Genomic DNA, 27,112 nt, shown 5'->3' on the forward strand with positions numbered 1-27,112 from the left:
ATGATAATAGTGAAACCACACAATTTGTAAAGCACCGTTCCAGGGACCATGCCAAACCATTCAACATCCTCTCAGGAGGTATCAGTGTGGACTGAAGGTCCAGAATTAGGCCCAAGAGGAGGGGACAGAGTTTTCAATGGAAGAAAAAAAAAATCATTCAAAGTTCTCGTTATTCTATAACATTAGTATAAGACTCCTGGAAAATGAACAAAGCATGGAATTTAGACCTACTTTAATTTAAGCACACATACACTTAAATCTCCTTGAGGCTTACCAAGACAGAGTAACACATAAGTCTAAGGTCAAAATCATGGCTTAATAAAAAGCAATTTGGTCAGCTGTACTGATATGCATAATTTATCTCTAGCGACTGAATTGGAGGCTTAGGGTTGTAGGGAATCCACTGGAAACAAGACAACAGAATGCAAATGAGTAAGTCAATAGAGGAATTTAGTCCGGGACCATGGTAAAATTGATGAAGAAGTCAATCCCATTAATTGAGGCTGGAAAAAAGTTTAGTAGCATGTGCAAGGACATAAAGATTCCTACGAAAGGGTTTACAGAGAAACATTGTTAAAACCCTGAATCCATTCATCTTCCTTAGTCACTCCACCCCTAGCTGATCTGAAAGTAAGCAGAGTGTTTACATCTATTGGTATTTGTATTTATTCTTTTTGTGAAAGGTACACAGCTCAATACTGGGGTCATGACTTCTATATCCTTAGAGTTCTGAATAAAATAAATCTCTCAGGTGCTTATCGTAAGTGAGTGTATTTCCAGCTCCACTTGGTGAAAACATTTCCAAGTAGGCTAATGGCAAGCTCAAAGAAGGTAACTGTCCTTTTAATGCATGTGTTAAAGATGCTTAAAGAACAAATAGTTTAAGTTGTTGAAATACAGTTACAATTTGTATTATTGTTACAGTCACTGGGCTGAGAAACATATTTAAAATGAATTGTAAAAGGAGAATTTAAATGTGACACAGAGGCAAATATTAAAATAGTCATTCTTATGCTATAAACTCTATTTCTTTTTTAAAATAGAAAATATTAAGTGACACATTCTGAGAAAGTGCAATTCTCTTCTGAGTTTACACAGCATAAAATGAATAGAAGTCAATCCACCTAAAAAAATTATTCTAAGGGTTTAAAGTACCTAGACTAAATCTCAACACTGATTTAATAAACCAAATAATTTATATACATTCCATTTTTTTAAGTCTCAGTGTATATATATTGTTAATATCTCAAAAGAGATTGTTCTACAAAATATCATATTACAATAATCACATCCCTTCTGACATCTCACTTGTCTGCCACTTAATTTATATTTCTGGGTCTCTGGAATATCTTCTATTAACTGACTCTGGAAACCAAATTTAAACCAATGAGGCACAAGAGAAGTTAGCTCTGTTGACTGTGTTCACCCTTGTCAGTTTGACAGCTTTCTTACCCACCACAAATTGGCTCCTACAGATCTCTAAAGATCTTTTTACCTACAAGAGAGATCAAGCATTTAGGGTTTAAGTCTCATTAGTAGAACGAATGAATGAAAGAATAAACAAACGAGCCTCCTCTTTCCTGACTGGAACTATGGAGGGTACAGAAGAGAAGAAAAAGAAGGTTCCTGCTGTGCCAGAAACCCTTAAAAAGAAGCAAAGGAATTTCACAGAGTTAAAGGTCAAGGGTCTGAGGAAGGAGTTTGCTCAAAAGATGCTTCGAAAGGCAAGGAGGAAGTTTATGCATGAAAAAGCTAAGCATTACCACATAGGCAGATGTAAAGAACTAAGATTCAAATGGCAGAGATGGCAAGAAAATCTGGCAACTTCTATGTTCCTGCAGAACCCAGGCTGGCGTTTGTCATCAGGATCAGAGATATCAGTGGTGTGAGCCCAAAAGTTCGAATGGTGTTGCAGCTTCTTCACCTTTGCCAGATCCTCAATGGCACCTTTGTTAAGCTCAACAAGGCTTCAGGTAACATGCTAAGGATTGTGAAGCCATACATAGCATGGGTTAAGCCTCTGTCTTTGGCTCAGGTCATGATCTCAGGGTCCTGAGATTGAGTGCTGCATCGGGTTCTCTGCTCAGCAGGGATCCTGGTTTACCCCTCTCTCTCTGACTGCCTCTCTGCCTACTTGTGATCTCTCTCTGTCAAATAAATAAATAAAATCTTTAAAAAAAAGAAAAAGAAAATGGTTTAAAGAAGCTTTAAACTTTTTTCAAATTATTATTTAAGCTTTTTTCAAATTTTTTTCCCCACAAGGGGGAATGAAGAAAAAGACCACTCATTTTGTAGAAGGTAGAGATGCCAGCAACAGGGAAGACAAGATCAACAGGCTTATTAGAAGGATGAACTAAGGTATCTACCATGATTATTGTTGTAATCTGGCCAGTTAATAAATGACTACTCTCAAATGGGGGCGGGGGGAGAATGAAGAAATGAACAAGCTACCATAAATCTACTTGGAAATAACTCAAATCCTGTTTGTCTATTATTTTTCATCAAATATATTAAGGATAAAAATAATAGCAAAGTATGAATACAATTGCCTTTGTTAAGTAATTAGAAGGGAGAAAAAAGGGCAAATATCTGCTATAAACAGATTCTCTTCTGAAGGCTTCTACCAGACTCTGTGGTTTCTTTACTAAGGCCAGGATAATGGTGAAGAGCAATGCATGGGTGTTAAGCAAATAGGTTTGGACATCAATGAAATAGTTACTAAAATTTGCATGTAATGTAAATTTTCACCATTTTTTTAAAAGATTTTATTTATTTATTTGAAATAGAGAAAGGGAGAGAGAGCAAGAGCAGGGGGCCAGAAGGAAAGGGAGAAGCAGGCTCTGCCACTGAGAAGGGAGCCTGACATGGGGCTCGATCCCACTACCCTGGGATCATGACCTGAGCTGAAGGCAGAAGTTTAACTGTCTGAGCCAGCCAGGTGCCCCAATTTTTCATCATTTTAAAAACACAAGTAGGCAAGATTATTTGGTCCACTTCAATAGTCTTGGACATTAAAATGAAGAGATACAGAAACAAAGACACAGAGAGAGGCAGAAGAGGGTAGAAAATAGGAAGGGAAGAAGAAAAATATGTGAACATACTGTAAACTCAGTATTTCCAAGTAAAAATATTCAATTTTCTAGATTAAAAAGTGACCACTTTTTTTTCTACAAATGTCATATTTTGTACCTGGAAAGGGTAATTGTTAGATAACTATACAACTTTTAATTTTATTATTCAATAAATTGTTGAATCTATTACTCAATTGCTGCTATTCACAAGCTTCTGTGGATGAAATCTTTGAATAGAACAATAAATTTGACCAATTATCTGCTGCAAGTCTCTTATATTAACCAACATGTTATTAGAAGAGTTGGGGAGTCAGGGAATATAAAAACTTTTATCATGTCCTCAGGCTTCTCCAGGCATTCTGGTACAGAACTGAGGCCAGACTTAATGTCGCTCTTGCTTTTGCACACCATTTTTAGGTATAAATTGCAGAGTCACTTATTACCAAAATAGAGTTTCATTCAAGATAGACTCTTATTCTTATCCAGCAGAGACATAGAAAATATAAAGCTTGAGCTAATAAGGCCTGTGAGCTTTGTATATGATTAAATTAGTCACTCATTAGAAAAAATAAAAAGTGTTGTCCTAAAAGTGTACTTCATTTTACTATCCAGGGTGTATTAAAGGCAAATTTGAGTATTTGTGAGAAATAAAGATTATGTTAAACCATATAAAGTTGACCGTATTCAACATTTTTATCTTTAAAAGATGGCAATTTCATATGATTCTATTACATAGTAAAATATCACTACATCTCATGATTGTCACAGTAAATAATGTCTATGCCAAATACAAAATGTTAAATACTAGATATGAGTATTAAGAGTAGATAGTTTCGCATATACTCATCAGAAATTTTGCCACTAACATCTATTTTCTTTAATAACTAAGGACCATACTTAGCTTTACAAAAATGAAACTGACATTAATGTAGATGATCTAATATATGTATGTACTGATCACTATTAATTTTTTTTAAAGATTTTATTTATTTATATGACAGAGATCACAAGTAGGCATAGAGGCAGGCAGAGAGAGAGAGAGAGGAGGAAGCAGGCTCTCTGCTGAGCAGAGAGCCCGATGTGGGGCTCGATCTCAGGACTCTGGGATCATGACCTGAGCTGAAGGCAGAGGCTTTAACCCACTGAGCCACCCAGGCACCCCTGTTCACTATTAATTTTATCACATCATGAAAGTATTGAAAGCATTTCTGAACGTAAGTAAAAAAGACAAATCCATTTAAAATGGGAATATTATGGGAGAAACTGATCCAAATATAAAAAATTGAGTAATGGCAGTCAGTGGATCATCAATATTTTTGTTCATTTCTTCTACAGCTTACATTTTATTTTCATTGCTTTTATTTTAATGCATTCATCTAGCAATAATTAGCATGTTATTTATACTGTGTCTATCTTCCTTGTATGGAATACTTGACAAAGTATGTTATTATTTCTTTCAGAATTAATGACCATTTTTAAGTTTCCTTTTTGAATCTCTGCAAAAGATTTAGATTGCCCTGCCTAACCCAAACAAGAAGGCACTACACATTTTACATACTAAGTTACTGATTCATGGGGTGGATTATGTGCAAATTTAAATCTCTAGCTAAATCCTTCTTAACTCTAAGAGCTGGGTAGAAGTAATATGTTCTCCCATCAAAAACCTATCTGCAGGGTTCTAACATTAGTTCAACCAGAATCATTAGGAAGACAAATTTGCTGCACCATGGTGAAAAATGATGTATTACTAATACTTATTGGATGAGAGGCTGTTTTATTAAATCAAATTCTCAGATTATCCAAATGTTTGGTTAGATTACAAATATGCCATATTAAATAAGGTCTGAAAGATTCACACTATCAGGTATAAAGTGGAAATATTGGCTGCTTGGAGATTAACTTATTTCAATGGAAATAACCTGTTCTGTTGTCTCAGATTTGCTGAGCCACGACCTCTTTTCTGAACTTCTATCTTTCCAAATTATTTCATGCATTATATTTTTATAATGATTTAAGCATGAATCAAGTGGTGCTTTCTTCACTGAGTTTTAGAATTAAGGATTTTTCTCTATATTCAGCACACTGAAAACAAACCTTTTTGGGTTCTGTTTGTGTGTTCAATTTTGTTTTCTGCATAATGACCATAGAGCATAAACCTGTGAAATAATAACTCTTTTATACACATATCAGAAACTTAACATTGATTGGAAGAATAATCAACTCCCACTTAAACAATTCACAAAATTTCTGATCATTCTGGTGTTTTCATGTTGGCTATAATTTTCAAACCACTAGATGCTTTTGCAAAAATTTTAGAAGCTATAGAAAAGTTTAAAAAGTGAAGTGAAAGTAATATCACTCCAATTCCTAGTTAAATATTTCCATCACAGTTGTTATGTCCAGATTGTCTTCTGTTTTTTGTATGCATATACAGATAGGACTATGTATGAGCATATGCATAGGATGTGTGTGTCTTAACCATTACAATTATTATCTGTGTGCAGGGGCTGTCTTTGCTTTTCTACTTAATATATTGTAACTGCAGCACAGGTTATTCAGTTGAGCATCTGACTGTTGGTTTTGGCCTCAAGTCATGATCTTGGGGTCCTGGGAGCCCAGCTTTGGGCTTCGCACTCAGCAGGGAGTCTGCTTGAGGTTTTCTCCCTCTTCCTCTACCCCTCCCCCTGCTCATGAGTACACACACTCTCTTACTCTCTCTCTCTCAAACAAATAAATAAATCTTCAAAATATATCTATCATAACCATTTTCCAAGATCATTAAAAGCTTTTCTAAAGGCACAATTTTAATGCCCATGAATATCATACTTAGGACTTCCATGTGATTTAATCAGTCCTCTTTGGATTTGGGGGATGTTCCTAATTTAATAGTTATTTGTAATATAGATGAAAATATTTGCTCTGTATTTTTTCCCTGGATTTTCAATTATTTTTTTAGGAGGACGTCTGAGAAGTAGAATTATTGGTTCAAATAATATTAAAAGATATTTAAAGTCATGAAAATAATATATTTAAGTATTACAAATATACAGAGAAAAAAGTAAGCATCTATTCCCTCAAATGTTACCCTTAATCAATACTAACAATGTTATGTATATTTTTACATAAGTTTTTGTGCTCGATCAGTATACCCAAGTATTTATACAAATTTATTGCATATATAGTTCCTCTTTATTTCTTCTTTAACTAATAAAAATGAATGATGCCATAATTACCCTTTATTTTTGAATTTCCCATTAAAAAATAAAACATAAGAGTACTTCCAAGTCAATAACTGTATATAAAACACATCCATGTCACTAGCTGCACACTACCATGCAACACAAATATATGATAATTTATGTAACTAACTACCTTATTAATTAGTATTCATATTTCTTGACAGTAGTAAGCATGGTATATACATTCTTAAGTACTGATGATTTTTCCTCTGTATTAGTTTGAACTGTGAGATTAGCAGAATTTTAATAGATACTGCTGAATTTATAGGAGACTTTCACACTGCCACTCCCACAGTGGCCTTCCTGTCTCTATTCTTGCAAACCAAGCTGGGTAAGAGACCGTTAAACTAACTTAAGAGATGTTTTAATCTTACCATTTTAGTAAGGTTAGAAAGATTTTTTCAAATTTCCTTTTCCCTACTAGTGAAGTTAAACATATTATATATATTAAATGAATTAAATACACTGTCATATATTTGTTCCCTATTTTTATTTCTTATTCCATGAATTGCATTTCCATATCTGATGAGCACTGAGTAATATATGGAAATTATTGAATAATTACATTATACACTTGAAACTAATATAATCCTGTATGTTAACTGCGCTGATATTAAAATAAAATATATTTAAAAATACAATAGAAAGACATAAGAATGGGAGTGTCAACTCTCCCACTGGCAGCTCCAACTTCAGATTCTTACAGATGGGATCAATGGGACATGCAAAGGGAGATGCATGATAGTGATGGTGCAGTACATAGGAAGAAATTTCTTTGTGCTATTCATTTTTCTGATCCCTTAACTTCTGACTTTGTCCTGAGAAGCTGTAGTTTCTACGGCTGTATACAAAGACTCTTGGTCCCCAGGAAATGCATGGGTTTGGTATAATACAAGCTCTTGTCAAACTCACAGAGAAGGGGCATCTGGGTGGCTCAGTGGATTAAGCCTCTGCCTTCGGCTCAGGTCATGATCTCAGGGTCCTGGGATTGAACCCCCGCATTGGGCTCTCTTCTCAGTGGGAAACCTGCTTTCCCCTCTCTCTCTCTGTCCGCTTCTCTGCCTACTTGTGATTTCTCTCTCTGTGTCAGATAAATAAATAAAATTTTAAAAAAGAATAATTCACAGACTAGAATACCAATGGGTATTCTACATCTCCAGGATATTTTCTACAAAGAGAAACTACAGATATTTGACAATTTCCTGGAGACTTTTGTCATAGTGTACAATTAGTACCAACTTCACCTTCTTGATTTGAAAACTATTTATTCATTCTAAAATGGTAATACCAGGCATTAGTATTATTTAGACTCTCACTGGAGGGTATTTGGTCTTCAGTGTGATGTATACAGGAATCATTCTCACTGGTGTTGCTCTAGAGGGAGTGACTGAACTCTACAGGATGGTGGACTTTATAAGATCTCCAGATATGTTCCTGAACTTTACCATCCCTGGCAACTATCCCTTCTTTGTTGAGACTGATTAGACCTTCATAAACTGCTCACTACTGGCAACTGTAATTGAGCAGTGATATTTAACCCTAAATAGAGGGTCTAGATTATTGGGGTTTTTTTGTACAAAGATGCAGCAGATGTCAAACTCAGAGCCAGAATCTCATCCTTTACCTCTTCATACCCTGCCAGGCTTCCATCAGCATTGTCCCTGCAGCTAAAGTAGTTCTCCAGGTTCCTAAAGCTCTGATGACACGAGATCAGTCCTATCTTGTAGGCAGCCACAATTGCAGGAAGGGGAGGTTGCACTGACTAGGGATGGCACAAACATAAAAGGGGACTTGGTTTAAAGCTTGCTTGAGTAGCACCTGGGTGACTTAGTCATTAAGCATTTGCCTTCAGCTCAGGTCATGATCCCAGGATCCTGGATTCTCCCTTTCCCACTCCCTCTGCTATTTGCTCTCTCACTGTGTTTCTCTCTGTCAAGTAAATAAGTAAAACTTAAAAATCAACCGATCAAGCAATAAGTCAATCTTGATATTTTTTTATTTTTTAGGGTTACCTAATCCAATATATACATGGATAACTGAGTATATGATAACATAACAATATCAGAACTAGCAGGAAATACGTATGTGCACTGAATAGAAATAACACAAGGCTATTTTTGTTGAGTCTATTTTTCTTGATATAACATTTCTGAAAATTTGATTATTTCACAATCAATATTTATTTAATAGTTTTCTTCAAAAACACTATTAATCTTTATGCTACATCTTACATTCAATGGTATCTTAAAATTAATTATATATATATGTACATATACATATATATACACACACACTTTGTAGAACTTTTCATGGACTGTATAAAAGATAAAATTAATGAAACTATTAATAAGTGAATAAGTGAAGCAATAGTTAATATCTCAACATGTTTTCCTAAGAAGGCTATAGGCAATATTGAAGTATTCAGGCAAGAGTACAGAAAAACATGGGTTTCAGACAGAAAAGAGCTGAACGTTTCTTACATCAGCTGCTCTTTTTATAATCCCAGATTTTAGGGGATGAAGGACATTCCCTAAATGGAGTTTTTTTTTTTTTTAATCTACTACAAACAACTTTTCCTTACAATAAAAATGTAAGTTAGGGAAAACATGGTACTGAAGTTTTAGCTCTTACAAACTCATCCTAGTGCTGACTCTCAATATTTAAGAAATTCAACCCACAGTAAATCTAATATTCAATATTTAAGAAATTCAACCCACATAGTTAAATCTAGTCTTCAATATTTAAGAAATTCAACCCATAGTTAAATCTAGTCTTCCATATAAATCCACTTTTGTTATGTGAATTAGTAACATCCCGGCCATGATAAAAGATAGGAGAAAAGGATTTTGGAGCCAGACCCAGTGTATTGCATCAAAAAAGTAAAACAGCTCATTAAATCCAAGACAGACATTCAAAATTTTTAACAAATACCAAACAAAATTTTTAGAAAGAGAAGATGAAGTGACATAGATCATAGCATCAAATACTTTAAGATGAAGCAAAATAGCTAAAATATTGAATGGGAAAAAAGGTTATTACTTTAAGTAATAGTTTCTCATTTGTGTAAGGTAGAGATACCATCAAGAACAGGAAGAAATATGAGTAAAATAAGAAGGTTACCATTCAACTGTGCTATAAAGTCACCAGTACACATAAATAGTACCACAAAAAACTGATACTGAAAGGAAAATATAATGATTAATAGACAAACCCTAAACCATACTTTCTGTTTCAGACAAAAATGGATTCTCATTATTCTTTGACAAAAGAATGCTACTGCAGTCTACCAAGACCCATCACATTCTCTGCTAAGTTTTATAGCTCTCCTTTCGCTTTGTTAGATCTTCATGCTGAGGGGATAATTCAGCTAATTCAAATTACCCCTTTACATTTCCCTCCCTTAACGACATTCTCAGAACTTTCACAATTATTGCTGGTCACTGTGTCAACAAATATGATTAAACCATATATATATATATATATATATATATATATATATATATATATTGCAGTTGATATTATTTCTCTGAGGCAAAATGATTATTGGTTAAAAATCCATAATAAGGTCTATTTAAATGCTATTTGCATAACTGCTTCTGCTAATTGAACTACACCTGATCCTGAAAGCACAAACAAATATGTAATGAAGCTAATTCAGAATCAGTTTTCAGGGATTCTGATTGCCTTTGTTTTTGGAAGTTCTGTGTAAGTTTTCTGCTACCATCATGAGCTTGCGTCCTAGAACTCAGCTGCCATTGCTCAGAAGATCAACTGAGAAGATGTGTTACTACTGAGGACACTGATAGCTCACAGGTAGTGGCTTCTGGCATAAGCCCTGCTTGATACTGAAATCTTGCCTCTATTATTTCCACCCCTGCTGTTACCAACAGTCACTAATCTCAAGCCAGACAAGGGCCTCAATACTGCAGACGGCTCCATTATTCATTATTACAGATGATGCTGGATACAAATTTATCAACTTTTGGCAGTCTATTTCCCTCTGTTATGATAATTTAATGGGTTGACCAGCATATATGAATGCCTATGTGAGTTGTGGGTTCTACATGGTAACTGTCTACCTGCTTCCTCTGGCAATGATGAATTCCATAGCAGAGAACCATCTGGGCAGAGGTTGGCTCAGGAATGGTGCACTATCATTCCATACCAGCCAATATCCCCAACTGAAGCATTTAACACTGACCCAATGACTTGGAATTAGCAATCCTCTTTATCATCCCCTTAATTAAACATATTATGTAGGATTCTTCTTTTAGATAACATTATATTATCTCTCTTTTAAAGCATAAAATCCAGGGCGCCTGGGTGGCTCAGTGGGTTAAGCCGCTGCCTTCGGCTCAGGTCATGATCTCAGGGTCCTGGGATCGAGTCCCGCATCGGGCTCTCTGCTCAGCAGCAAGCCTGCTTTCCTCTCTCTCTGCCTGCCTCTCTGTCTACTTGTGCTCTCTCTCTGTCAAATAAATAAATAAAATCTTTAAAAAAAAAAAAGCATAAAATCCAGCTTTGAGTCTCTCCAAAGTCTTGTCAAAAAAATTAGTCTTTAAGCCTTGGTGTTCAGTTGTGGCTTCTCTGGGATATTGACTGAGAAAGGCACTTAAACTCCCATTGTGCTTCCTAGCATGCTCATGAGGTCTTCTCAATTCCTTGGCTTCATCTAAAGTGATGTCACCCGCCATACACATCATAACCAGTTTCATAATTATCAAACAGAGAAAACTCCAAAGAAATCTGAACAACAGTCATATGACTTTGTAACAATATTAAAATCACAACTAAGCTTTAATGAAAAATGTTATATAAATAAAATCTGAAAGAAATGTGTTTCATTAAAGTCTAAATATTTAAATACCATGTAACCAACTAATTTACCTTAAAATATATTAAGATCATGTTTTAGTAAGATTATTCCTATAACATTTAATCTTTGGCTTAATTTTAAAAAATAAACTGATATTGAAAGTAGTACTGAAAATTTCAAGTCTGGATTAGGTTTTACCTATTTGTCATTCTCTCCTTCTCATATCCCAAAATAATTATACAATACTTTCTCACAAACATTAAAATATAAAAAGGTAACATGATGATTTTTAAATTTTATTTATAAATGTTATTTTGGAAATACAGTTCTTTGAAAAACTAGTTTTTAAGATATAATAATGGCATCAATAAAATATGAACATCTTTAACCAGAACAAAACACATGGTTCTACATCCTGATCTACTGCTCTCCAGCCTATAAAACAGAGGTCAAGGCACCATATCCAATGTCAGGAAGTCTGTCAGTACTGAGGAGGAAAGTGGGTGAAAACAGAGGGATCTAGTTTTTCCCTAAAGAGTTATGATCATGCCATTCTTGTGGGTTTATCTTAAATGAACAGAAGGGTTAATATTTTCAAGGTTTTGGCTTGACTATAGGCTGCTTTAAATTATCAATGAATTAAAAATAACCATGACTCATACAGTTGATAACTAAATATTGCGATTAACTGTATATTTAATAACTAATCTTTGCATACTACATTATTCTTCACAAAGAACTTTATCATGTAAAGCTCATTTGTTCTTTAAAATGGCTCAGTAATGGGATGCCTGGGTGGCTCAGTCAGTTAAGCATCTGCCTTCGGTTCAGGTCATGATCCCAAGGTACTGGGATCAAGTCCCACATCAGTCTCTTGCTCAGAGGGGGAGCCTGCTTCTTCCTCTGCCTGCTGTCCCCCCTGTATGTGCACACGCACTCTCTCCCTCTCTCTCTCTCTGAAAAATGATAAAATCTTAAAAAATAAAATAAAATGGCTCAATGAAGGATCTAACACCAACAAATATGTATCTGATATCCTGTAATTAGGTTTGTTAACAAACTGAAATTTTAACCCAAGTCACATACCTGAGAGACTGAAAGGTCTAGTTAGATATGGGATGTTCATATGGTGATTCTATCCTGTGTCCATCCCACTATACGATACTATGACCCACAAGACAATATAAAAACAATTATGTAATGTACTTATTTGTTACAGACTACACTGAACACTTAAACAAAACTGTTCAGTCTCCTAAAAGGCTTTGACATATAGAATTAAGATAGAATTGTTATTATAAGAAAAAAAAGAAGAAAATGGAAACATAAAAAGCTTAACAAACTAGATAAGTGGCAATATTTGATTAGGAATTTTCACATTAAATTACTTTTTATCTTGGCCAGACTTAAACCCGCTTTTATCCTAAAACAAATACAAACAAAACAACGGAGTTCAAGCTATGTGACTGACTGCCCTGTTCTGAAGGTCTCATTTATTTTTTAGCCACTCCTCATCCCAGAGGATATAGACTTGCTTTAGTAAATGTAAGTTTGCAAAAGCATTTTAGAGGGTATACCATTATATAGTGGCCCAACAGCCACCATTTCTGTGTTCATTGCCCAGGTGCCTTGGGAATTGCTATATGGAGGAAGGAGAAGCCATCCAACACTTGGCACCACTGCCTTCTGGCATCTGCCAATTCCCTCCAATACACTTTGCACATGAAGGCTGCTCGGAGCAGGTGGTTTCCGCTGTAGGAAGAGGGTTGTGGAAAGATATTCATGAAATGAATATTTATGAACAATCCCAATCTTCATTTTAAGTATAAGGGAAAAATAAATTTTAAACAGAGAGAAACTTAGGAGTTGCTGATTTAAGGCATCATCTTTTAAATATTTACAACCTCCTTGTGTTACTTCTGAAATCCTTTAATCTGAAGTACAGTAAATAAATTAGGAGAGTAACATTGAATCCGCCAGAAGATTCTGATAGATTTTCTTTAGCATGAGCAAACCAGTCATTTACGTAGTTTACTCATTTTTGTGCCAATTATTTTTCAAACAAAGTTATATCATTTTGCTAGTCATCTAAAATCTGGTTTGTGACACTCACTTAAATGATGGTGTTAAAGGCTTTGCTCATAGTTATTTCAAAATTGGCAAGGCCATTTTTGCTAGATTAATAGAAGTCACATAAAAGAATCGATGATATTTTTCCAACTTCCTTCCATGTGAACATTTTGAGGGCTCATCATTGCTTCAAAATGGGAACAAGTGCTCAAAAGATAGGAAAAAAAAGGCAGCATGTTTGAAATAATACTGTTTTATAAAATTTATTTATAGGGATTATAAACTGCTACATCTTATATGCATTTTACATTTCTTCCTTTAGTTCTTCTGTGTCCTAGAATATGTATTTAAATTTTTTAAATTAATAGATTTATTTTTTAGAGAAGTTTTAGGCTTGCAGAAAAATTGAGCAGATAATACAGAGAGTTCCCATATACATCCCTTTGCCACACACACATGCACAGCTGCCCTTTTATTGACATCTTGTATTAATATATGCTATGGACTTAAGTGCATCCCCCTCAAATTTAATATGTTGAAGCCCCAACCCTCAATGGGATCATATTTGAAGATGGGGCCTTGGGAAATAATTAGGTTTAGAAAGATGAAATGGGGGGGATGGTGCCATAGTGATGAGATTAGCACCCTTATTAGAAGAGGAAGAGATACTAAAACTCTTTCTCTGTCAGAAGACACAGAGAGAAGGCGGCCATCTGCAAACTGAAGCAAGGGCTCTTGTCAGAACCTGACTGTGCTGGCACCCTGATTTCTTTCAGTTTCTAGAACTGGGAAAAAATAAATCTTTGTTATTTAAGACACACAGTCTCTGGTATTTTGTTACAACAATCCAAACTAAGGAATACAAGGAATACAACGTAGTATGTATCTTACAACTGAGGAACTAATATTTATACACTATTATTAACAGTTAGTAGTTTACACTACACTTCATTATCTCTGTTGTACATTCTATGGGTTTTGACAAAAGTCTAAAAACATGTACCCACCATTAAGGTGTTGTTCAGAACAATTTCACTTCCATAATATAGTATGTTTTAATTGCATTTTCAGGTTGCTCACCAACTTACATCCCCATAATTGTCCTCCCTGTACAGGGTATATATATTTTTTTAATTTTTTAAGTAGGCCTCCCACTTAGAGTTCAACACGGGGCTTGAAGTCATGGCCCTGAAATCAAGACCTGAAGTGAGATCAAGAGGTGGATGCTTAATCAACTGAGCCACCCAGGTGCCCGCACCCTAAGGAAGATTATTTTAAAACTCTGGTATAAGATGAACACTGGGTGTTATATGCAACTAACGAATCATTAAGCACTGTGACAAAAATATGATGTACTATATGCTGGCTAACTGAACACAATAAAAAAAAAGATTAAAAAAAAATTCTGGTGTATACAGAATCCTTCCATTTTTCTTCATTAGTACTGAATTTAATTACTTTGTTTCATAAACCAATTTCTTTAAATAGTTTTTACCCAGAACTATGAGTTCAGAAATTATTGCACTTAATGAAATTGTTAGTCATGAGGGGATTTACAGTCATTGTGACTCAGAAAGTCTAATCCACAAATTTAAAAAAGTTGGGATTTAGACCTGTGCAATGACTTTCAGTATAAGGTCTATTACTTAGATCAGGCTGAAAAAATTTACAGGTTGACCAGCCAATCAGAAAGTTGGGTAGGTGAGACCAGATCCCTATTAATACTTCTTAAAGTCAGACTTATGGAAAATCTGCCTTCTCTTTCCAATCTTATACAGTATCACAAGGCAGTTAAAACAGCAGTTCTAACACCAGATATGGAATAGTACCAGTTCTACAGTATGACTCTGGGTGAGTTACTTGGTATTAAAGAGCCCCAAATTTCTTATTTGTAAAAATAACATAATAACACTTATTTCACTTAATTTCTGTAACAATCAAATTACTTAGTATATTAAAATTCCTAATATAGTACCTGATATTTAACTAATACTCAACTAATATTTGTCACTGGTATCATCATTATGTTATTAGAATTTTTACTATACAGTGGAGATCCAAAGAAGAAAGCATAGCAATAGTTGCCTACAGCACAGGCAAAAAAAAGAAGTATTGGAACTTCCATCCCAGATATGAATAGTGTTAGCTGTACCATCAATATAGTAAGTATATGAGTGGTAGGGATAGCATGAAATTCAAGAAATATTTATTAGAATTTCTTCTGGCTTTCTTCTGGGTTAATTAGACATGTGTCTATTTACTATCTAATAGTTATTCTGCCACAACTAGTTACAATTAGTTTTTAAAAACCACATAGTAAACAGGCAGAAAAGAAGACATTTTCAAAAATAGCCATTGATAGTAGAACTATATTTTTGAAGTTCCAAGTCTTTAAGAATTAGAGAATTACAAAGGTATAGTGATTATCCATCCCTCTTTTTAGGACACCTACACATACTAATCAAGGTAGGCGAGAGGAAGAAATGAAAAACTAGAGTGGAGAAGACATATTACATTTCAAAAGTCAGGATCTTTTCTTTCCCAGCTCATGAACTTGGAGAAAACTTATTTTAATAAGTAAAATTTAAATTACTTGGGAATAATAATAGTTAATATAAGTTAATTCGTCTAGCCAAATTAAAATGCTAAACCGGTGTTATACCATTTAACCCAAACAGTAACTTTCTGAGTACAATTATTTTCTCCATTCTATTATCAGAGAAAAGAGAAAAAGATCTACTAGTAACCTACTATGCCAGTTGAAGGTAAAAACAGAATTTGAACCCAGGACATCTGATTACAAAGATCCTACACTCACTTATCCTTCATTCCAAGCTAGAAAAATACATTAGGAATCAGAAGAAATAACTGTAATATTAAGAGCTAGCATACAGATGGCCAACAGACACATGAAAAAGTGCTCCACGTCACTCGGCATCAGGGAAATACAAATCAAAACCACGATGAGATATCACCTCACACCAGTCAGAATGGCTAAAATTAACAAGTCAGGAAATGACAGATGCTGGCGAGGATGCGGAGAAAGGGGAACCCTCCTACACTGTTGGTGGGAATGCAAGCTGGTGCAACCACTCTGGAAAACAGCATGGAGGTTCCTCAAAATGTTGAAAATAGAACTACCCTATGACCCAGCCATTGCACTACTGGGTATTTACCCTAAAGATACAAATGTAGTGATCCAAAGGGGCACGTGCACCCGCATGTTTATAGCAGCAATGTCTACAATAGCCAAACTATGGAAAGAACCTAGATGTCCATCAACAGATGAATGGATAAAGAAGAAGAGGTATATATACACAATGGAATACTATGCAGCCATCAAAAGAAATGAAATCTTGCCATTTGCAACAACATGGATGGAACTAGAGGGTATCATGCTGAGTGAAATAAGTCAATCAGAGAAAGACAACTATCATATGATCTCCCTGATATGAGGACGTGGAGATGCAACATGGGGGGTTAGGGGGATAGAAGAAGAATAAATGAAACAAGATGGGATTGGGAGGGAGACAAACCATAAATGACTCTTAATCTCACAAAACAAACTGGGGGCTGTTGGGGGGAGGTGGGGTTGGGAGAGGGGGAGGGGGTTATGGACATTGGGGAGGGTATGTGCTATCGTGAGTGCTATGAAGTGTGTAAGCCTAGGGATTCACAGACCTGTACCCCTGGGGATAAAAATACATTATATGTTTATTAAAAAAAAAAAAAAAATAGAAGAAGAAGAAAGAAAGAAAGGATGAATACCCAACTTTTGTAGCAACATGGACAGGACTGGAAGAGATTATGCTGAGTGAAATAAGTCAAGCAGAGAGAGTCAAGTATCATATGGTTTCACTTATTTGTGGAGCATAACAAATGACATGGAGGACATTGGGAGGTGGAGAGGAGAAGGAAGTTGAGGGAAATTGGAAGGGGAGGTGAACCATAAGAGACTATGGACTCTGAAAAACAACCTGAGGGTTTTGAAGGGGCGTGGGTGGGAGGTTGGGGGAACCAGGTGCTGGGTAGTAGGGAGGGCACGTATTGCATGGAGCACTGGGTGTTGTGCAAAAACAATGAATACTGTTTTGCTGAAAAAATATATAAATAAATTTAAAAAAAAAGAGCTAGCATACACTATTCATTACCATGGAAAAATGGCAACCCTCCTGAAACACTTTTTTTTTTAAGTGGGGTCTTATAGATCTCCCAGAATTGTTCTGAGGATCAATTGAGAAGACTTTGAAAGCTACAAGAGGAAATATAAATTATTAGCATTTTTAAAATATATATCAGGAACCACATGTGTTGTTGTAGAACTTTTCCTGGTTTCCTTCTAGGCTAGTCTGACGTGTGTAGAAAAAGCCACAAAAGTGTCTAACTTGACATTTATCATTAAAATAGCTTGCTGTGTAAAAACTTACACAAATGAGTTATATGATATTTATATTTTTATCTTTAATACAAAGGTTTGTGATTAGCCTATCATTACGCAAGCCCGAACTTGAAATATCAAAGACAATTTGCCCCATACGAAATAAATCGTGATGTATAAAACAACAGGAACACAATGTAAAGTTACTTCGGAGATTTTCTTGAGGCTGATGTTTCCCCTTCACAGTCCCTGAATGAATACACGTTCTCAGAAGAAAAAGCACCTGGAGATGAGCCGGCAGGAGATGTGAGGAGACACTAGACACTCTTCTCTTACTAATACTTCTATTATCACACCTGTAGTCATTGGTCCTACTTCCAACTTTACTCATACTGAAAGAAATCTTTTTTATAGAGATATTTTGACATACTTAATCTTATTTTAGTAACTTTCTGAAAAATCTAAAAAATTAACAGTATTCACTGAAGCATGACTTTTTAGCTGTCAGCTTTTGAGTGTCCTATGACCATGCAATCCATGTACTCATTCAGCTGTCAAACCTATGGTTCTGTGGTCATTAAAATTAGCTTTACTGGAAATTAAAAGATTCTGAGAATCACTAAGTTTTTCAAATTTTCTGAAATTTCTTTATTTCTCACAATGTACTCATTAGGATATAGAGTGAGAGACAATCTTCAACAGAATTGATAGATACAAAAGCAAAAATGATCTAACAAGGCTTTTGAATTCTAAAAAGTAACAAAGTGCTAACCTGAATTACTAAAATACAGTAATCAGATACAACAATTTTATCTACATCCTATGCTGCCTAACTTATTGAGGCTACATTGATGTTTCATTAAGAATAATTATCATAAAAATAATAAAAAAAGAATAATTATCATTCATCATCATTTAACTTGGAAACTAACTTTTGAGGAAAATGAGAGTAAACTAGAACAAGTGAGATCTTTCCAGGGAAGAGAGATAAATAGATTTTGTAGACACGTACTATTTTTAAAAGGTGAAAATTAAGCTAAAATTTTCATTTTTAAAATCAAATCCTCTCTAAGAAAAAGTACAGCACTAACTTCTAAGAGATATATATTTATTACAGCTGAATGAACTGCAGGCAGGATAAGAAACTATTGAAAAACCTCAAATTTCAGAATCACTCAAAACTCTGTATATAGTAAAAAAAAAATTCCTACATATAATTTAACTTCATCTGACTTTCCCTTTGAGCCCCTTCATACTCGGACTTCTGCAAAAAGGACTTGATAGGGGCTCCTGGAGTCAGTGCGTTAAGTATGATCCTGAGGTCCTGGGATGGAGCCCTGCGCTGGGCTCTCTGCTCAGTGGGGCGTCTGTTTCTCCCTTTCCCTCTGTTCTTCCCTTTCCCTCTTCCCCCGCTCCCACTCTCTCTCTCAAATAAATAAATAAAATGTTTTGAAAAAATAAAAAAAAATTTTGTTAATTGATTTGATATTGTTGTTTACATCTAAGGCTCCCACCTGCTCCTCCATCTGCACCACTTAAAGAGCCGGCTCTACTAATCTGCTGAAGGCTATCTATCTAATGAGTGGCTTCTGCACTCCTGGAATAACCATTCCCTACACCATTTTTTTGCAACATGTAACACTTTCTACTTAGTGCGCAGGACAAAACTCTCTCCTGTTCCTCTTCCAACATTTTGCAACATTGCATCTTTTGGCATTGGCTCACCCTATTTTCTCTGCTTATATCATCTTTTTTGTTTTCATTCTATATGTTCTTTCTCAATGGTACTCATCCGCTTCTGTGAAAGTGATGAAATCTGTATCTCTTGATCCATCAAATTCACAGATCTCTAGTTCATATTTGTATTTATAAAAGATTTTCACTGGGGTATCCCACTGGCATTTCATCCATGTTTAGCACTGTCAAAACTGCCTCATCTGGTATATTTCATCCTGATTTTCTTATCTCCATTTTGGGTCATCTTCAGTAGTTCCAACCATCTCTTGGTTTTTCCCACTTCAATCAATGTTAAGTAATTTTTTAGTATATCAATTCTCTTTTAGGTCTTCTCAAGTCTTAAAAACAAACTAAATCAACAACAACAACAACAAAACCAAAAAACTCTTCTTGAACTCCTGCATGACCACCTACACAGCCAGGCTGCCAAAGCCTGCCAAAGCCACTCTCTATTCATTCATTGGAGTTCCCTGAATAAAACAAACTGTCAAAATCCAGAAACTATCAAAAAGAAAACCAGAACAACAAAATCATAATTAGTAAGTGTTTACTGTTCATAGAATAAAAGTTCATGAATGGGAGTCTTCAAACCAATGGCAGAATGAAGCTCAGAGTCACGTCATTATAGGAGAGGTTATATAGTAAAAATACAGAGCTATTTATTCGACTTCATAATGAATGGTTATAGCATTTGAGTTTCTACAAATGACAGGACTGGTTAAAAGTGGTTATCTTACACTGTTTTTGGAAAACAATTTAGATTTTATTTAAGATTATCAGAGAGTTTCTCAAGAAATGGCGTTACGTTTGCTTGTGTTACAGGATAAGCTAAATTAGGTTTTGCTTATGTGGCTTAACTGGTTTTGTCTGTTCAGGAAATTTTCAAATCTGGTCTCCATTTTGTATTTAATTTTAACAAAACACAAAGAAATCTATCTAATCACATCTTCACCTTGCAAAAAAAAAAAAAAAATCCCTTCCTACCTCCCCGTTACCATTAGCGCTGATTCAGGCCTTCTTAGAATGGTCTATGAGTCTTTCTCTTTGCAACTTCTCCCAGCTCATCTCTAATATTCATCTAAGATTCAATACACTGAACTCCACATACTCTAGGCTCTCCTTTTGAGCTTCTGATTTTACTCCAATGAAATACTATTCAGAAAGCCACCGTTCTTTTTTTTTTTTTTAACTTTTTTATATAAATTCTAATTAGTTAACACATAATGCAACATTGGTTTCAAGAGCAGACTTGGTGATTTATCATTTAAATATAACACCCAGTGCTCATCACAAGTGTCCTCCTTGATACCCATAATCCATTTAGTTCAACCCCCACTCACCTCCCTCCATCAACCCTTAGTTTTTCCTATATAGTTAAGAGTCTCTTCAAACCACAAGACTGTTAATCTCACAAAACAAACTGAGGGTTGCTTGGGGAGGGGGTAGGGAGAGGGTGGTTGGGTTATGGACATTGGGGAAGGTATGTGCTATGGTGAATGATGTGAAGGGTGTAAACCTGGCAATTCACAGAACTGTACCCCGGGGGCTAATAATACATTATAAAAAAAATCAAAATTTAATTTAAAAAAAGAGTCTCTTACAGTTTCCTGCCCTTTCTACTTTTTTCCCTTCCCCTATTGTCTTCTGTTCTGTTTCTTAAATTTCATGGATGAGTGAACTCATACATTTGTCTTTCTCTGACTTATTTTGCTTAGCATAATACACTCTATTCCATCCATGTTGTTGAAAATGGCAAAGTTTCATTGCTTTGATGGCTGAGTAATATTACTTCTTTATCCACTCATTAGTTGATGGATATGAGTTCATTCCATAATTTGACTAATATTGATAATGCTGTTAAAAACATTAGGGTACATGTGTCCCTTCAAATCAGTATTTTTGCATCCTTTGGATAAATTACCCGGTAGTACAATTGCTGGGTCCTAGAGTAGTTCTATTTTTACCTTTTGAGAAGCCTCCATACTGCTTTCCACAGCTGCTGCATGACTCTGCATTCCCACCAACAGTCTAAGAGGGTTCCCTTTCTCCACATCCTTGCGACCTCTGTTCCTTCCTTTGTTAGCCATTCTGACAGGTGGGAGGTGATGTCTCATCGTAGTTTTGATTTTTATTTTCCTGATGATGAGTGATGTTGAATAACTTTTCATGTGTCTGTTAGCCATCTGGATGTCTTCTTTGGGAAAACATCTATTCATCTCTTCTGCCTATTTCATAACTGGATTATTTGCTTTTTGTGTGTTGAGTTTGATAAGTTCTCTACAGATTTTGGAAACTAACCCTTTATCAGATATTTCATTTACAAATATCTTCTCCCATTCCAAAGGTTATCTTTTAGTTTTCTTGATTATTTCCTTCACTATACAGAAGCTTTACATCTTGATCAAGTCCCAATAGTTCATTTTTGCTTTTGTTTCCTTGCCTCTGGAGATATGTTTAGTAAGAAATTGCTATAGCTGTTGTCAAAGAGGTTGCTGCTGTGTTCTCCCTAGCATTTTGATGGTTTCATGTCTTATATTTAGGTCTTTCATCCATTTTGAATTTACTTTTGTATATAATGTAAGAAAGTGGTCCAGTTTCATTCTTCTGCATGTGGCTGTCCAGCTTTCCAAACACCATTTGAAGAGACTGTCTTTTTCCCATTGGATATTCTTTCCTGCTTTGTCAAAGTTTACTTGACCATATACGTGTAGGTCCATTTCTGGATTCTCTATTCTGTACCAACATCTGTGTGTCTGTTTTTGTGCCAGTATCATGCTGTCTGCATGACTACAGCTTTGTGATATAGCTTGAAGTCTGGAATTATGATTCTTCACCTTTGCTTTTCTTTTTCAGCATTGCTTTGGTTATTCAGGATATTTTGTGGTTCCATACAAATTTTATGATTGTTTGTTCTAGCTCTGTGGAAAATGCTGGTGGTATTTTAATAGGAACTGCTTTAAATGGGTACATTGCTTTGAGTAATACAGACATTTTAACAATATTTGCTCTTCCAATTCAGGAGCATGGACTATTTTCCATTTCTTTGTATCATCTTCATTTTTTTTCATCAGTGTTCTATAGTTTTCATACTACAGATCTTTCACTTATTTGGTTAGGTTGATTCCTAGGTATCATTTGGTTTTTGGTACAACTGTAAATGGGACTGATTCTTATATTTCTCTTTCAGCCACTTCATTATTGGTGTATAGAAATGCAATAGATTTCTATACATTGATTTTGTATCCTGTGACTTTACTAAATTTATGTATCAGTTCTAGCAATTTTTAGGTGGATCTGTTCAGGTTTTCTACATGGAGCATCAGGTCATCTGCAGATAGTGAATGTTAGACTTCCCTGCTGATCTGGGTGCTTTTCTTTTTTTTTTTTGGTTATCTGATTCCTGAGGCTCTGACTTCTAGTACCATGTTAAATAATAATGAAAGCCACCCATTCTTAAAGATGCAGTTTAATTATCATCTTTCCAATGCATCTGGTAACTCTTCAACTCAAAGTGAGCAGCTCTTCTTGTGATCCCAAGGGAACAGATCATTCTTCTATGGCAACATTCATTACATTATGTGATGCATACATATCTACCTCACTTCTCTGTGTGCTACTCAGGTTCTAAACCAGAGAGCTAATATATGTACTTTTTTGTCATTTTATGTAAATTCCATTTTCAGTGTATTATATGTATATTCAATGTATATCAATGAATATCCATGTCTATTTTATTTTCAATGGATTATAAACAATTTCACATTTTAATACAACTGAGAGCCATTATATATAGGCATTTGTTTTATTTTTGTTATTCCTGAAGGGACATATCTATAGAGATACTTGTTGTTTAAATAGAACACAAATTTTCAACCATCTCAATGGGTCTATTTAGGGTATGTCTCTTTTTTTTTAAATTTTATTAACATATATGTATTATTTGCCCCAGGGGTACAGGTCTGTGAATCATCAGGCTTACACATTTCACAGCACTCACCATAGCACATACCCTCCCCAATGTCCATAACCCAGCCACCCTATTCCAACCCCCAGCAACCCTCAGTTTGTTTCATAAGATTAAGTGTCTCTTATGGTTTGTCTTCCAAAAGTCTATTACACTATCATTTCTTGCTTTAATTTAATTATGCACTATACAGTGGCTAACTGAACATAATTTAAAAAAATGCTATTTTATATCTAATCAATTCACTTAAAAATTTATTTTACTTTAAATTTGGAACACATCTACATTTGTTAAGATTGTCATAATACAAAAAAATAATAAAAACTGTTAGTTCTTATTTAATCTTAAAAAAATAGTGCATATTTCTGCAAAAAAATTCCAACCAAATCCATTCAAAAAATTTTTACTCAATTTACTGTGAGCTAGAACACTAGCAAACTAAACTTATTATAATTCTGTATATAATAAGTCGATGATGGCATGGGGACTTTTTATGAAACAAAATGTTTGCCCTTTAATGCTTAGATTGGTTTTTCCTGATTGGATTTAAAAAAATATATATGAATTTCTTTATTCTATTTGAGATACTGACTTAAGCAACAATGAAACATGTAATACGGTCCTAAAATATATTCATTCATATATCAGAAAAAAAATCTACTGATTAATTTCCATCAAGTGCATAGCACTATACTTTCTTAGAATAAAAAAGGTGGGGTGTCTGGGTAGTCCAGTGGATTAAGCCTTGCATTCAGCTCCGGTCATGATCTCAGGGTCCTTGGATGGAGTCTGACCTCAGCGTCCTGGATCAAGTCCAGCATCAGGCTCTCTGCTCAGCAGGGAGTCTGCTTCCTTCTCTCTCTCTCTCTCTGCCTGCCTCTCTGCCTACTTGTGATCTCTCTCCCTCTCTCTGTCAAATAAATAAGTAAAAATTTTTTTTTTTTTTTAGTAAAATATTTTTTTAAAAAAGCTGAAAATCCCTCAAAAAGTTTGGTGAGGTGACAAATAACGTGACTACACCCTAGTCCCTAATCAGGCATATAAGAGGCATAAACTCAAAATCAGTGTCTCTCTATGGGGCAACAAGACGAAATAGTGGATGCTTTATTAGAAGTCCCTGGGGAAATTTTTATATTATATATTCTTGTATTCATAATTGTGGCATTTAGTGGAAGAGAAACCCCAGTCTATAATACAAACAAACAAACAAAACAAAACCTCGCTAGTCCCTAGGTAATTCTGATTTTTTCTCCACTGGAAACAACTGTGAGAAAGAAAAGATTTTTAAGTGCAAGACGTCCACTAATAACTTTATCAAAAACTGGAAATCCCACACTGGTAAATGCCAAGGCAACTCAAACTGTTTGTAGCTAATTCAAGCATAGATAATTTCTATTTCATTATTCTCAGTGATATCAATGGGGTAAAACAAACAAGGTCATTGTTGTGCACTGTAGCTGAAATCAGGTGTCACTGAAGGCTGGGAAAGGCAAAGGTGGGCACAATGTTCTTGATAAATTATAGAAGATTTCTAAGGCCATGAACAACATCCCTGGAGAAACTGACATGTCAGAGATTATTTAAATGTCCAGGTTCAAAGATACACTATCTACACTATGTGGGGAAGATGAAGCAATTGTTTTGTAACTGAGCAAGTAAACCTTCACAAGTATTCACTGACTAGATGCTATTTATTGGAACTATTTGTCCAAAAATTGTAACAGGAATATTAATATTAGTAACAACTAATATTTTAATTTTCATTTTAATTCCGGTCAGTTAATATACAGTGTTATATTAGTTTCATGTGTACAAGAGAGTGATTCAGCATTTCCATACATCACCCTGTGCTCATCAGGAGAAGTGTACTATTAACTCCCATCACCTTTTTACCCCACCCCTCCACAATCCTCCCCTCTGGTAACTATTAGTTTGTTCTCTATAATTAAGAGTCTATTTCTTGATTTGTATCTCTTTCTCTTGTTTTTTTTTTTCTCTTTGTTTGTTTTGTTTCTTAAATTCCACATATGAGTGAAATCATATGGTATTTGTCTTTCCCTGATTGACTTATTTTGCTTAGCGCAGTACTCTCTAGTGCCATCCACATTGTTACAAGTGGCAAGAGTTTATTCTTTTTCCTGGCTGAGTGGTATCCCATTGTGCATATACATATATATGTATGTATACGGATGGATGGATGTGTATATACCTGAGTGTGCGTGTGTGTTGTGTGTGTGTGTGTGTATAATTTCTTCTCTATCTGTTCATCCATCAATAGACACCTGGGCTGCTTCCAGATTCTGGTTATTGTAAATAATGTTGCTATCAACATTGGGATTTATCCCTTTGAATTTGCACTCTTGTATTCTTCGGGTAAATACCCAGTAGCACAATTGCCGGATTATAAGATAGTTCTATTTTTAACTTTTTGAGGTACCTCCATACTGCTCTCCAGAGTGGCTACACCAGTTTGCATTCCCACCAACAGTGCACAAGTGTTCCCACATCCTCACCAATACCTGTTGTTGATTATAACCACTCTGACAGGTGTAAGGTCATACCTTATTGTGGTTTTGATTTCCATTTCCTTGATGGTAAGTGATGTTGAGCAATTTTCATGTGTCTCTTGGACATCTGCATGTGGTCTTTGGAGAAATATCTATTCATGTCTTCTGCCCATCGTTAAATTGCATTATTTGTTTTACTTATTTCTGATACCAACCCTTTATCAGACATGTCATTTGCAATATCTTCTCCCATTTCAAAGGCTGCCTTTTACTTGTGTTAATTGTTTCCTTCCCCATGCAAAAACTTTTTATTTTTACATTGTCTCAATAGTTTAATCTTGCTTTTGTTTCCCTTGCCTCAGGAGACATATCAAGAAAAATGTTACAGTCGATGTCAAAGAGGTTGCTGCCTCTGTTTTCTCCAAGGATTTTTAGGTGGTTTCAGGTCTCACATTTAGGTCTTTAATCCATTTTGACTTTATTTTGTGTATAGTATACAAGACAGTGGTCCAGTTTTCCAAACACCTTTTGTTGAAGAGACTGTGACTGTCCTCTTCCCATTGGATATCCTTTCCTGCTTTGCCAAAGATTAATTGGCCATATACTTACGGGTTCATTTCTGGGTTTTCGATTCAGTTCCATTGATCTTTTTGTCTATTTTTGTGCCAGTACCATGCTGTTTACATGCAATTTACAGCTTTGTAACATAACTTGAGATCTGGAATTGTGATGCCTCCAGCTTTGCCTTTTTTTTTTTTTTTTTAAATTTCTTTGTCTATTTGGGGTCTTTTGTACCTCCATACAAATTTTAGGATTGTTTGTTCTAATTCTGGGTCAAATACTGGTGGTCTCTTAATAAGGACTGCTTTAAATGTGCAGATTTCTTTGGGTAGTATAGACATTTTTAACATCATTTATTCTTCCAATCCATGGAATATTTTTCCATTTCTTTGCATCATCTTCAATTTCTGTAATCAGTGTTTTATAGTTTTCAGAATATAGGTCTTTCACCTCTTTGGTTTAAATTTATTCCTAGGTATCTTACTGTTTGTGGTACAATTATAAATGCAATTTTTACCCTAATTTCTCTTTCTGTGCTTCCGCTGCCTTCGGCTCAGGTCATGATCTCAGGGTCCTGGGATCGAGCCCCGCATCAGGCTCTCTGCTCCGCGGGGAGCCTGCTTCCTCCTCTCTCTCTCTCTCTGCCTGCCTCTCTGCCTACTTGTGATCTCTCTCTCTGTGAAATAATAAATAAATAAAAAAAAAAATACAACAGATTTCTGTACATTGATTTTGTATCCTGTGACTTCACTGAATTCCTGTATCAGTT

The 27,112-nt window shown here is 35.1% G+C and overlaps 1 protein-coding gene across 2 annotated transcripts in view; it reads left to right on the forward strand.

Annotated features, from left to right (window-relative positions):
- OLFM3 (olfactomedin 3) overlaps window positions 1–27,112 on the forward strand; it is a 195,017-nt gene that overhangs the window by 99,249 nt on the left and 68,656 nt on the right. Inside the window, exon 1 of one of the 2 annotated variants that reach the window (XM_045980332.1) lies at window positions 1,955–1,973. The exons of the other annotated variant lie outside the window; for it this stretch is intronic. The gene's annotated coding sequence lies outside the window, so the exon portion shown is untranslated. Of the gene's footprint in view, window positions 1–1,954; window positions 1,974–27,112 lie in introns of those variants that run through there. 2 annotated transcript variants of the gene reach the window in all.

The sequence above is a fragment of the Meles meles genome, chromosome 1 (assembly GCF_922984935.1).
Source record: "Meles meles chromosome 1, mMelMel3.1 paternal haplotype, whole genome shotgun sequence".
Lineage (NCBI taxonomy): Eukaryota > Metazoa > Chordata > Mammalia > Carnivora > Mustelidae > Meles > Meles meles.